General features: G+C 50.7%; 2 long non-coding RNA genes across 3 annotated transcripts in view; one reads left to right on the top strand and one right to left on the bottom strand.

Annotated features, from left to right (window-relative positions):
• The window catches only part of LOC102473576 (uncharacterized), a 6,772-nt gene extending 1,955 nt beyond the window's left edge, over positions 1-4,817 (bottom strand). The window contains exons 1-2 of the long non-coding RNA XR_335281.1: positions 4,760-4,817; positions 143-302 (exon numbers count right to left, since the gene is read on the bottom strand). This is a non-coding gene — a long non-coding RNA (uncharacterized LOC102473576). The remainder of the gene's footprint in view (positions 1-142; positions 303-4,759) is intronic.
• Positions 2,072-12,452, top strand: part of LOC102473828 (uncharacterized) — an 11,004-nt gene continuing 623 nt past the window's right edge. For both annotated transcript variants that reach the window (XR_003550232.1, XR_003550233.1), the window contains exons 1-2: positions 2,072-2,163; positions 8,413-8,595. This is a non-coding gene — a long non-coding RNA (uncharacterized LOC102473828). The remainder of the gene's footprint in view (positions 2,164-8,412; positions 8,596-12,452) is intronic.

The raw sequence follows: 12,452 nt of genomic DNA, 5'->3' as shown, positions 1-12,452 counted from the left end.
GGAAAGATAAACAAACAAACAAAGAAGTGTTCACACGTTAGCCCAAGTCATGCTGCTCCGGACTGCAACTTCGCACTGCCAATAACTCTTCAAGCACACCCCTCCTTTCTCCTTGCCCCGGCGAGACCCTTTCTGTCTGTACCTTCAGCTGTGCAGGTCCGTAAGCATCTGCTTCCTGACAACAGCAGACACTGAGGAAGATGCTGGGGTGCATTGCTGGTGAGGACTGGTGAAGCTGCTCTGGAAGGCAGCCGGGCTCTGCTTCTCAGGTTACACGGACACTTCCAGACACTTGCTATTTACTGCAGAGCACAGGTTGGCAGATTACAACCCGTGAACCAAACCTGATTGGCCACCCGTTCTTACAAATAAAGTTTTATTGGAACACAGCTGCACTCACACTTATGTATCGTCTGTGGCCGCTTTCGCCATCCACGCAGTTACGTAGCTGTGACAGAAACCAAATGGCCCCAAAGCCCGAAATATTTGCTGTGTGGCCTTTTACCAAAAACGTTTCTTGGTCTCTACCCTACTGAAATAAAAACTGTGTTCATCTAAAAGTCCATAAACAATGTTTACAGCAGTTTGTGGGGTTTTTTTGGTAATCACCAGAAACTGGAAATGATCCAAATATCCTTTAAGGGGTGAACAGATAAACAAACTGGCCCATCCTGACAATGGAATACCACGCGGCAGTGAAAGGGACACATTTTCCATAGATGGCGTCTTGGAGGCATTACACTGAATGAAACGGGCCGTCTGAGGAGACTCCCCCTGCGAGAGTCCATTTAAATATAATGCCCAAGAAGACAGAACTGTGGTGACGGAGGGGAAAAAAATCAGGGGGTGCCAAGAAAAAAGGGCAGGGGGAGGGGCAACTGCAGAGGGATAACAGGAGAGCGATTTTGTGGTGATGGAACGGCTCCCAATGCTGCTGGTGGTGGTAGTGATGCAAATCTGTGCCCGCATTAAAATTCATGAAACTGTATGCCAGAAAAAGTCGTTTTGACTGTATGATCGTTTTAAAATAAAAGAAAAAGAAACACTGAGAAAAAGCAAGCATTTGAGGCCAGCCAGGTGGCATGATGGTTGAGGTGGCTGGATTCCAAATGACAGACTTCGTGATTCAAGTCCCGGGCCTGGTGGCTTGAAAAACACACAGGGCACATGCGCATGCATGCCCAAAATCTCATGAGAATGGAGGAAAAGGGATTGCCGTGTGGCCATCCTCTGGGAGGAAGATCTCTCTCTCTCTCTCATCAGTACACGGACCCTATAGCAAACTCAAAAATGAAGTTGATGAATTGATGGAATAACTCGTGAATAACTTGGCCCCACAGTCACCTCATAGCTGTAGGGTTGCAGAAACCATGTGCACATCCCTCCTGCCCTTCAAACCTGCCAGGAAAGAACCTCAGGGCTAATGCACTGGGGGACCGACCACCCCACGTCAGAGGAGAATGCTGAGGCTCAAGGCGGTGAAGAGGCTTGAGGTCATGTGACTAGCGGTGGCAGATTGGACCCAGCCTCTGCATCCTGGCCTTTTGCCGATTCTACTGGTGTGTGCAGCCTGAAAACACGGCCTTCATCCAACATTAATGAATAACTAACTTGTGTGTCGCCCTGTGCGGTTTACAAAGCGCTTGCCTTTACGTCGTCTCCTTTAATCTGCACGACTCTTTGGTGCGTGAATGTTATTATTATTTTACCCCTTTTCAAAGAGGGAAACCAGTGCCCAGAGGGTCGAAGCGTCTTTTCCAAGGTCATGTCCCACCATAGAGCTTCACTTGTCCCCAGCTCCAGCTTCCTTCTCTCCTCTGTCTGCTCCTTCCCTCTCTTTTCTTTCCTAAGGCAGGATCTGGAGATGCCTGGGGAGCAGGTGGGCTTTCTAGCTGTCCTCCAAGTCCACCCCCCACCCCCAGCAGCCTGAAAGCCTGGTGCTCCTGGGCAGGCCCAGGAAATGGGGCGGCTCTGTGGAGCTCAGCAGCCCCTCCCCGAGGCCCCGGGGTTGTTTTTCTTATCTAAATAAACTCTGCACAAACACGGCTGCATTACTCATGTGCAAGTTATTTGCAACAGCACAGCCCAGAGAGGGGGAATTAGTTCACACTGGAACTGTCTCCACCTGGGAAGGACAGATGGGCCTTGGAGTTTTAGACCCAGGTCAGTGACATCGCAAAGCGACTTTCCTTGCCATCTCACACCCCATGGCAAGCTCGGGAGAGACTATGGCCTCTGGTGACACTCTATGGGCCCCCCTGCAGGAAAGAGCCACCGGGGCTGGGGAGGGTCGGGAGCTCCAGTGGGCAGAGCCTCTATCCTCCCACTGGCTTTCTTGTGAAAAGACAGGGATACCCACAGAGGGAAAGCTCTGCTTTATGCCTGGGTCTCCCCGTGGGTGACATGAGTGCTGGAATCTACACCTGGCTCCTCCCACCTCAGACTTTAAATCCCCTCAACCTCTGGAGCTGTATCTCACGGGGAAGGCCTAAATGAGGGAGGGGTTAAGGGAGCCCCTATGTAAGCGAGGATGTGTACAGGAGGTGTGTAAACGATGGTGTGTACAACTGGGCTCAGTGCCTGGCCCCCGGATTGCTGTTGAGGGGACCAGCAGATGGCGTAATGGTTACGTTGCTGAACTCCCACGTAGTCACCCACTGTTCGAGTCCCAGGCACAGCGACTTAAAACTCATGCCAGGGGGACCAGCAGTTAGCGTAATGGCTATGTCGCTGGACTCCCGTGTAGACAACCGCGGTTCACATCCTGGACCCAGTGGCTAAAAGCTCACGCCAGGTGCGTGTGCGTGCGTGCCCAAGATCCCGAGAGGAGAATGGAGAAGGGATTGTGGCATGGCCATCCCCCATGGGGGGTGATTTCTCGCTTTCTGTCTCTCTGTCTCTGTCTGGCAAGCACACGCGCCCTACAGCAAAAACCTCTCAAAAAAAACCCAAAACAGACAAACAAACAAAACTCACGCCAGGTGCGTGTGCGTGTGTGCCCAAGATCCCAAGAGGAGAATGGAGGAGAAGGGACTGTGGCATGGCCATTTCCCCGGGGGGGGGGGGTGATTTTTTGTTTTCTTCTCTGTTTCTCTCTGTCCCTCCAGCAAGCACATACACCTATAGCAAAAAAAAAAAAAAACCTCTCTCTTAAAAGACTGCTGTTGGTCAGGTGTGTGGTAGGGAAGAGCTGGTGCTGAAAGCAATCCATCCTGGCCAGCTGCTGTGCACCTTCCTGCGAGCGTGCACACCTCCTCTCAGGGACACCTCGTTCCTATACCTCCGTGTAAGTGAAGGCCTGACTCACATGACATGCAAGGACCAAGGGGAACGTAGGGTTTGTGTTGAAGCCTCTAGACAACAGACCTCAGTGGGATTCCTGGAAACTGGAAAATCATCTTCGTCCCCTGATTCCTAGAGCAACGGATTCTAGTTCCAGCAAAATGTTCCCAGGATATCTCACTCTCTGCGTGTGACCCACACCAGTTCCCCAGGAACGTGGGCACCGTGCATGGCTTCTGAGCCACGGCTCTGGGACAGCATTGGCCAGGCTACATGGTCATAAGGATTCCTGGGTCCTCTTTGTCAGGCTTAGAGCATGGGGAGTGAGTCTTGGGAGACTGTGACTCTTAGCTATGAGGATCTTGTTATGGAGAACTTGTTTTTTAAAAATTTACCATAGAGTGTGTGCACAAGTGTGTGAGAGGAAGGGGTGGGGGGAGATGAGCACCTCTCATGGGGTCCAGTCATGCCCTGATCCCCTTCTTCCACTCCTCCAGCCAGTCCAATCCTGGCCACTAGCGTGCATGCCAGGCACGTGTCAGGCTGACCGGACTGGGGATTTGAACTGTGGTTGCAATGTAAATCTGACTTCTCTTGAGCAGCATAATACCACTGCACCATGGAGCTGGTCCCCCGAGACCTCGTCTGGTTCACTGTACCCCCACAGGGACTGCTGCCAGGTCACAGCTGGGTTCGACCCTGAGCTGCCCTGGAAGATTGGGCCTGTCTCATAGGAAATCAAAGAAAGCAGTTTTAAACCTGAAAAAGTGCCACCCGTCCATGTGTGAACCCAAAATAGCTTCCTTCTAGAGATTCTGTTTGCAAAGTCTTGGATGACTGCAGTAAAGCTGCACTTTTTCTGGTGGGCTGAGAGCGGGACAATATGGGAGGGAGGGGCCTTGACCTTGCCTCTGGCCTGCTTGCTCTGCCTCCTGGCCATCCAGTCTGCCAAGGGGCCTTGCACACGGCTGGTACTCATCTCTCTCTTTCTTCCTTTAGTTTTTGGCTATAGGGGTACGTGTGCTCACCAGGGACAGGGAGAGAGGAAGGGGGTGGCTGCACCACAGTCCCTTCTCCTCTAGTCTCCTCTCGGGATTTGGGGCATGCACACACTCCGGACATGTTTTCAAGCTTCCAGATCCAGGACTCAAACCATGGAGCCCACCATGTGGATTCCAGCACCTTAACCACCGTGCCACCTGCTGGTCCCTCAGCTTACTTTCTAATGAATGAGGTATGCCCACTTCTCAGGGTAGGACTAAATCCAAGCAGTTGCATGCTGGGGTGTGGGCAGAGTGTCTAGCCAGCAGAAGGAGAGCGGGAAAGAGGGGAAGAGAGACATAGGTGTGGGTTCAGCAACCTTCCAGGTTCCTGTTAGAAGGGACAGCAAAATAAAAACATGGCGTTCCCTTGCATAATTTATATATATGCTTAGAATTTCCACACCCGCCAGCCCCCTCCCCTGGCTCTGACCAACCTTTCATGGACGAGATTCCCACAGAAGGATCAGCTGCCAACCCTGAACCAGATGGCTGGAATGCTGGGCCTGGAACCCCCCGCTTCACAGTAGATGCAATTCCACCACGGGATTTTGGAATTTCCTGATGTAGCCCCAAGAAGAGGTCTGCAGTCTTACCTATAACTAGCTTAGATCTGCTGAAAAAATAACAACAATGTCCAAAATACACTTAATGAATGTGTAACACACCACAAAACCACAGAAGGTAGGGTTTGAGTTTGAGGGGGAGTGTGTAATTGTGTGTATTTTAGACATTCAAGTGAGGAAATATGGCCTCACTTGGAAAAAAGCTGAGTGGAGGAGGGAGAGCCCTATAAAATACGGGTTTCCTGCTGGCTGGGAGCTCACCTCCACTCAGCCAAGCTTCAGGATGGAGGGACCCCGTTTGTTCGTGTGCGTGAACGTTCGTTTTCGTTCATTCATTCGAGTATTTGGTGAGAGACTGCCTTGTGCCAGGCACTGTCCACGCTGCTAATTAGACTCTTGACAACAGAGCCATCAATTAGATCCATGCGTTCCTGCTCTGTCTACTTCAGTCAGCGGGAACAGGATGTGTATTTTCTGCTCCTGAATTAAATTGTGTGCTACCTCAGTGCAAGAGCCCAAGCTATCGTTGGGCCATTTTTCTATACAGTGTTCTGAACACGCCTGCCCATGATGGTTGCTCAGGCAGGGCCCACCCTGGGGCTTCCTCTCCCCCACCAGCTCTTCTGCTCGTGTCTCCTGGCCTCCTGGTCTTGAGCATTGAGCTGTTGCTAAAGCTAACAAGGACGCCGGTGTGCCCTTTCACTGTCTCCCCTCTAGGTAGGGATTCCTGAAACCAGAGGCATGTATCTAGCAATGGAATTAAAAGGCTGGAGCTAGAAGAGTCCCAAAGGGAGACAGGTTTTCACTAGAAGGACGGTAGCACCACGACAGAGCTTTACGAAGACTTCCAAGGCAGGAAGAACTCCGTCACTAACCTGCACGTCTGCCCTGGGTAAGGCAGAGGAGGGCTGAGTCATGCGCTTATTGAAGGCAAGGCTAATTCACTCCCTTCATCTTATGGATGAGGAACCAGCGTGCCAGATGGGAGCAGGCCCACTGACAGAACCGGGCCCCAGACCCCCAGGCCCTCCAGTGAGGCTCTTCTCCTGCCACCTAACCAGGACTCGAGCAGTCTGGATGCTTTGCAGGCAGAGGGCTTCTTCCCCAGGTCACAGCCATGCTCCTCACCTGTGCACGAGCTCAGCTCTGATGCAGAGCCGGGCCAGCACCGTGCACCTGTTTCTTTTGGTCCTTGGTATTACTTGGTCGTTCCCTAGTAATTACCTGAGGGAAGTGTAGTGCAACTAAAGTGGAATCCATACCAGAAACGGTAGGACTGCTGTCCAGGGTGCCCGGAGTTTAGCAGTTGGCACCTCACCCCGCGTCCTCTTGTGGGGTGCTACAGATTAGACATTCTTTTTTCCTTTTTTCTTTCTTTTCTTTTTTTTTTTTTTTAGAAGTTTTTGCTACAGGGCGTGTGCACTTGCCAGAAAGACAGAGAGACACAGAGAGACAGAAAGCGAGAGAAATTGCCCCCCAGGGGGATGGCCACGCTGTAATCTCTTCTCCATTCTCCTCTCAGGATCTTGGGCATGCACACACACGTGCCTGGCATGAGTTTAAGCCACTGGGTCCGGGACTCGAACAGCTGTCAACTACATAGGAGTTCAGCGACATAGTCATTATGCTAACTTCTGGTCCCCCCTTTTTCTTTTTTTAATAGGCATTGCCATGGGGCATATCCACTCACTGGAGAGACAGAGACAGTGAGAGGGAAAGTGAGAAATCACTCCTCAGGAGGGATGGCCATTCCACAGTCCCTTCTCCTCTATTCTCCTCCTGGGATCTTGGGCGCACACGCATGCGCACACACACACACAGACACACACACACACACACACACACACACATGCCCAGCTTGATTTTCAAGTCACCGGGTCCAGGACTTGAACCAGGTCAGTCATATGGGAGTCCAATGACATAACCAAGCCATCTCTGGCCCCCAAATTAGACATTCGGAGATCCCCTAACCAGTGACTGGATGAGCACTGGATGACAGCCTGCAAGGTAAGTGAAGAGGCTGTATTTTAATTAGGAGACTGGGCAAGTCACTCATCCTTCTGGGCCTGGGCTTCCTAATTATGAAACCATTCATCCCCCAGAGGTTTACTAAGTACCTTCCATGTGCTCAGGCATAGGTGTTGGGGACAGGAAAACAAGACAAGGGTTTTGGCCCTAAGACAAGCTTTTGGTAGAAAATCTAGTGTGGAGGCCAGCAGGTGGTGGGGCGTTGAGGCGGCTGGAGCCCCACAGGCCGACCGCTTAATTCTATGGCCAAGGAGGGAGGAGCGGGAGACGAGTGTACACACCAGCGTCTGGCTGCCCTGAGCTGGGAGCAATGAGGACCAAGGGGAGGGGATGGGTCTCACAGGGAGGAGTATCCAGAGCTTTTCCTGAAAAACGTGGGAACCCCAGAATCCCAAAACCTGCCTCCTTTTTCTCCTTGAAGAATTCTTCGCGATTTTCCTGATGATTGTAAACTGTCGCGGCACCGGTAGGGGTGTGTCACTTAGTATGCAAATATTAGGATGACGTTCAGTGGCTTCCAGAGGTCATGATGGCAGCCATCTTGGGTTCCATTGCTTCAGGCTGTTTTGTGTGTGTGTGTGTGTGTGTGTGTACGTGTGCGCGTGCACGCGTATTTGAGTGTTGAGGGGGGCCTTATCTCATTTACAGGCTTGCATCCCATTGTCTAAAGAAAAAAATACACCATTAGGCTGGGAGCCAGCAGGTGGCCTAGTGGTTAAGGCACTGGGTTCCCATATGGCTGACTGTGGTTCGACTCCTAGAACCAGTGGCTTGAAACTCATACTGGGCATGTGTGTGCACGTGTTCCCAAAATCCCAGGAGGAAAATGGAGGAGAGGGGATTGCAGCATGGCCATCCTCCCGGGGGCAATTTCTTACTTTCTCACTCACTGTCTCTGTCTCTCTCTGACAAGTACATGCACCCTATAGCAAAAACCAAAGAGGGTCTGGGGCATGGTAAGAGCACAGCTCCATGGTGGTGACAGTGGGGTCATGCTGGAACCCAGTCTTGGATGAGAAGAAGGTTTTGGACTAGTTGAAGAGGTGGGACTTCGGGACTGAAGTGTAAGTGTAGACGGCACCGTGGTGTGAAGACCAGGCGTGTTTGTGATTCGCCTGGAGAGAGGTGACCTGGGCCATAGCGAGAGATGAGGCCAGAGAGGGGCAGGCCACATCACCCTGTCCCTTCAATTCCTCTGAAGAACCACAGACCCTGTTCTCTGAATGTGTGCTGTCCAACGGGGTAACCCCTAGCTACCACCGAGGGCTTGAAATGTGGCCACCCCCATGGGTATTACGGAGAGGTAAGTGCAAAAGACGATGGGGTGCCAAGGCTTCGAGCGTGCACGCGCGCGCACACATACAGAGTACAAAATAGGGACAATTTTAGATTGATCTCATGTTGAAACGATAATACACTGATATGTTGAGATAAAGTATTTTATTAAAATGAACTTCACCTGTTTCTTTTTCCTTTTTTTAAAACATGGCCTCAAGAACATGTACAACGGCCTGTCACTCTCATTATGTCGCCCTCGGACAGCGCTGCTACAGACAATGGCAAATCACTGCCTGCAATTGTCTACGAAGCAGAGAGATGCAAATTAGACTCCTTCAGAATGTGCGCTCTGGTGCAGGCAGAGAATGGAGACAATTAGGAAGCCATTGTTGTCGTCCCTGGTGAGCACATGGGCCCTACATTAGGGCGGAGGCTGGTGTGCGGAGGTAGAGCCCGCAGGCTTTGGAACTGAGAGGATGTGGGCGGGTGAGAAGGGCGCAGCCTCGGGAGCTGGGGTGGTGACCCTGGAGTAGGGAGGACAGAGGAGGAAGGTGATGAGTTCTGTCCTGATCACTAACTGAGGTGACGCTGGGCCATCAATGGGGAGGATATATGAGATTCGAGTTCTGGAGAGGAGTTTGGACTCCTCAGATACTCAGATTTGGGAGTCAGTTTTTATGGCAAATAAGATCACTCGGAAAGAGAATGTATTGTGAAAGGGGCAAGTGCTTGCTCTAGGAAGCCCCAATACCTAATGGGAGAGTAAGGGAATAGATCTGAAAAATATATCCTTCAGGGGGCCAGCAGGTGGCGCGGTGGTTAAGGCACTATACTTCTACATGGCCAACTGCGGTTCGAATCCTGGACCTGGTGGCTTGAAAATCATGTTGAACATGTGTGTGCACGTCACAGGGAGGAGTATCCAGAGCTTTTCCTGAAAAACGTGGGAACCCCAGAATCCCAAAACCTGCCTCCTTTTTCTCCTTGAAGAATTCTTCGCGATTTTCCTGATGATTGTAAACTGTCGCGGCACCGGTAGGGGTGTGTCACTTAGTATGCAAATATTAGGATGACGTTCAGTGGCTTCCAGAGGTCATGATGGCAGCCATCTTGGGTTCCATTGCTTCAGGCTGTTTTGTGTGTGTGTGTGTGTGTGTGTGTGTGTGTGTACGTGTGCGCGTGCACGCGTATTTGAGTGTTGAGGGGGGCCTTATCTCATTTACAGGCTTGCATCCCATTGTCTAAAGAAAAAAATACACCATTAGGCTGGGAGCCAGCAGGTGGCCTAGTGGTTAAGGCACTGGGTTCCCATATGGCTGACTGTGGTTCGACTCCTAGAACCAGTGGCTTAAGACTCACGCTGGGAGGGTGCATATGCATGCCCAAAATCCTGAAAGAAGAATGGAGGAGAAGGGATTGTGGCATGGCCATCCCTCTGGGCGTGTGAATTTCTTACTTTCTCACTCACTGTCTCTGTCTCTCTCTGACAAGTGCATGCACCCTATAGCAAAAACCAAAGAGGGTCTGGGGCATGGTAAGAGCACAGCTCCATGGTGGTGACAGTGGGGTCATGCTGGAACCCAGTCTTGGATGAGAAGAAGGTTTTGGACTAGTTGAAGAGGTGGGACTTCGGGACTGAAGTGTAAGTGTAGACGGCACCGTGGTGTGAAGACCAGGCGTGTTTGTGATTCGCCTGGAGAGAGGTGACCTGGGCCATAGCGAGAGATGAGGCCAGAGAGGGGCAGGCCACATCACCCTGTCCCTTCAATTCCTCTGAAGAACCACAGACCCTGTTCTCTGAATGTGTGCTGTCCAACGGGGTAACCCCTAGCTACCACCGAGGGCTTGAAATGTGGCCACCCCCATGGGTATTACGGAGAGGTAAGTGCAAAAGACGATGGGGTGCCAAGGCTTCGAGCGTGCACGCGCGCGCACACATACAGAGTACAAAATAGGGACAATTTTAGATTGATCTCATGTTGAAACGATAATACACTGATATGTTGAGATAAAGTATTTTATTAAAATGAACTTCACCTGTTTCTTTTTCCTTTTTTTAAAACATGGCCTCAAGAACATGTACAACGGCCTGTCACTCTCATTATGTCGCCCTCGGACAGCGCTGCTACAGACAATGGCAAATCACTGCCTGCAATTGTCTACGAAGCAGAGAGATGCAAATTAGACTCCTTCAGAATGTGCGCTCTGGTGCAGGCAGAGAATGGAGACAATTAGGAAGCCATTGTTGTCGTCCCTGGTGAGCACATGGGCCCTACATTAGGGCGGAGGCTGGTGTGCGGAGGTAGAGCCCGCAGGCTTTGGAACTGAGAGGATGTGGGCGGGTGAGAAGGGCGCAGCCTCGGGAGCTGGGGTGGTGACCCTGGAGTAGGGAGGACAGAGGAGGAAGGTGATGAGTTCTGTCCTGATCACTAACTGAGGTGACGCTGGGCCATCAATGGGGAGGATATATGAGATTCGAGTTCTGGAGAGGAGTTTGGACTCCTCAGATACTCAGATTTGGGAGTCAGTTTTTATGGCAAATAAGATCACTCGGAAAGAGAATGTATTGTGAAAGGGGCAAGTGCTTGCTCTAGGAAGCCCCAATACCTAATGGGAGAGTAAGGGAATAGATCTGAAAAATATATCCTTCAGGGGGCCAGCAGGTGGCGCGGTGGTTAAGGCACTATACTTCTACATGGCCAACTGCGGTTCGAATCCTGGACCTGGTGGCTTGAAAATCATGTTGAACATGTGTGTGCACGTGCACGCATGCGTGTGTGTGGCCAAAATCCCAGGAGGAGAATGAAGGAGAAGGGATTGCAATGGGACCATCCCTCCTGGGAGGTGATTTCTCACTTTCTCACTCACTGTCTCTGTCTGTCTCTCTGACAAGCACATGCCCTGTGGAAAAAACCTTCGTGTGTGTGTGTGAGTGTGTGTCCTTCTACTTGCTGCCAATGCAATTTCTCACCTTAAGGCAGCTTTCTGCTCCATGCTGAGAGGTCTTTGAGACTTTCATTTGCTGGTTTCAGAGAATAACAAAAAGTCATAGTTAAAGCCGAGGCTCTGGTTCCTTGAATAGAGTTATCGATGAGAGACAGCAAGGAAAGACTCTGTCCCCGGTGTAATCTCTCTATAAAGCTGGCATGGCAAGGAAAAGCTGGTACGATAGCTTTTCAGGGAGCCATTTGGTAATGGCATCGAAAGTAGCAATCTTCTTTCTAGGGATTTATTCTAAAAAAGGAGACAGGATGTGGGAACCAGCAGTTAGTGTAATGGCTATGTCGTTGGACTCCCACGTAGCTGAACACAGTTCGTGTCCTGGACCCAGTGGCTTAAAACTCACGCCGGGCGTGTGTGCGTGTGTGCCCAAGATCCCGAGAGGAGAATGGAGGAGAAGGGATTGCAGCGTGGCCATCCCCCCGGAGGGTGATTTCTCGTTTTCTGTCTCTCTCTGTTTGTCTGGTGAGTGCACACGCCCTATAGCAAAAACCTCTCCAAAAAAAAAAAAAAAAAAAAGGTCAGGATGCACAAACATGATTAAAGCAGCACTTTTCTTTCGTTCTTTTTTTTTAAAAAAAGCTTTCACCATACAATATATGTGCCTTCCAGAAAGACAAAAAGAGATAGAGGAAGGGGAAGGGAGAAATCAGCCTCTGGGGGGATGCCAGCCACAATCCTTCTCCTCCACCCTCCTCTCAGGATTTTAGTCATGCATGTACACATGCCCAGCGCGATTTTCAAACCACTAGGTCTGGGACTCGAATTATGGTTAGCCATGTGAGAAACCAGTGCCTTAACCACCATGCTGCCTGCTGGCCCTCAAGCAGTATTTCTTATAATACCAAATAAAATTAGGAGCAACCTAAATGTCCACTGGTGGAAAACTAGTCAATAAACGATGGTAGATCCCTGTGATGGAATGCTACATGGTCATTCCAAACAACATGGTAAAGGTATGTTTAGCAACACGAAGAATGTGCTGGATTAAAAACCAGATGACTGGGAACAGTAGACGGCATAATGGTCACGTCACTGGACTCCCATGTGTTGACAGTTCGAGTCCTGGACCTGGCAGTTTAAAACTCACACCGGGTATGTGTGCGTGCATGCCCAAAACCCCAAGAGGAGAATGGAGGAGAAGGGTTTATGGCATGGCCATCTGCCCGAGGGGGTAGTTTCTTGCTTTCTGTCTCTCTGTCTCTCCAGTGAGCTCATGTGCCCTATAGCAAAAATCTCTCTTGAGAAAAAAAAAAAA

The sequence above is a fragment of the Tupaia chinensis genome, unplaced genomic scaffold, assembly GCF_000334495.1.
Source record: "Tupaia chinensis unplaced genomic scaffold, TupChi_1.0 Scaffold000377_2, whole genome shotgun sequence".
Taxonomy (NCBI): Eukaryota; Metazoa; Chordata; class Mammalia; order Scandentia; family Tupaiidae; genus Tupaia; species Tupaia belangeri.
The sequence above is the reverse complement of the archived record's forward strand: the minus strand, read 5'-3'. Positions and strand labels throughout refer to the sequence as shown.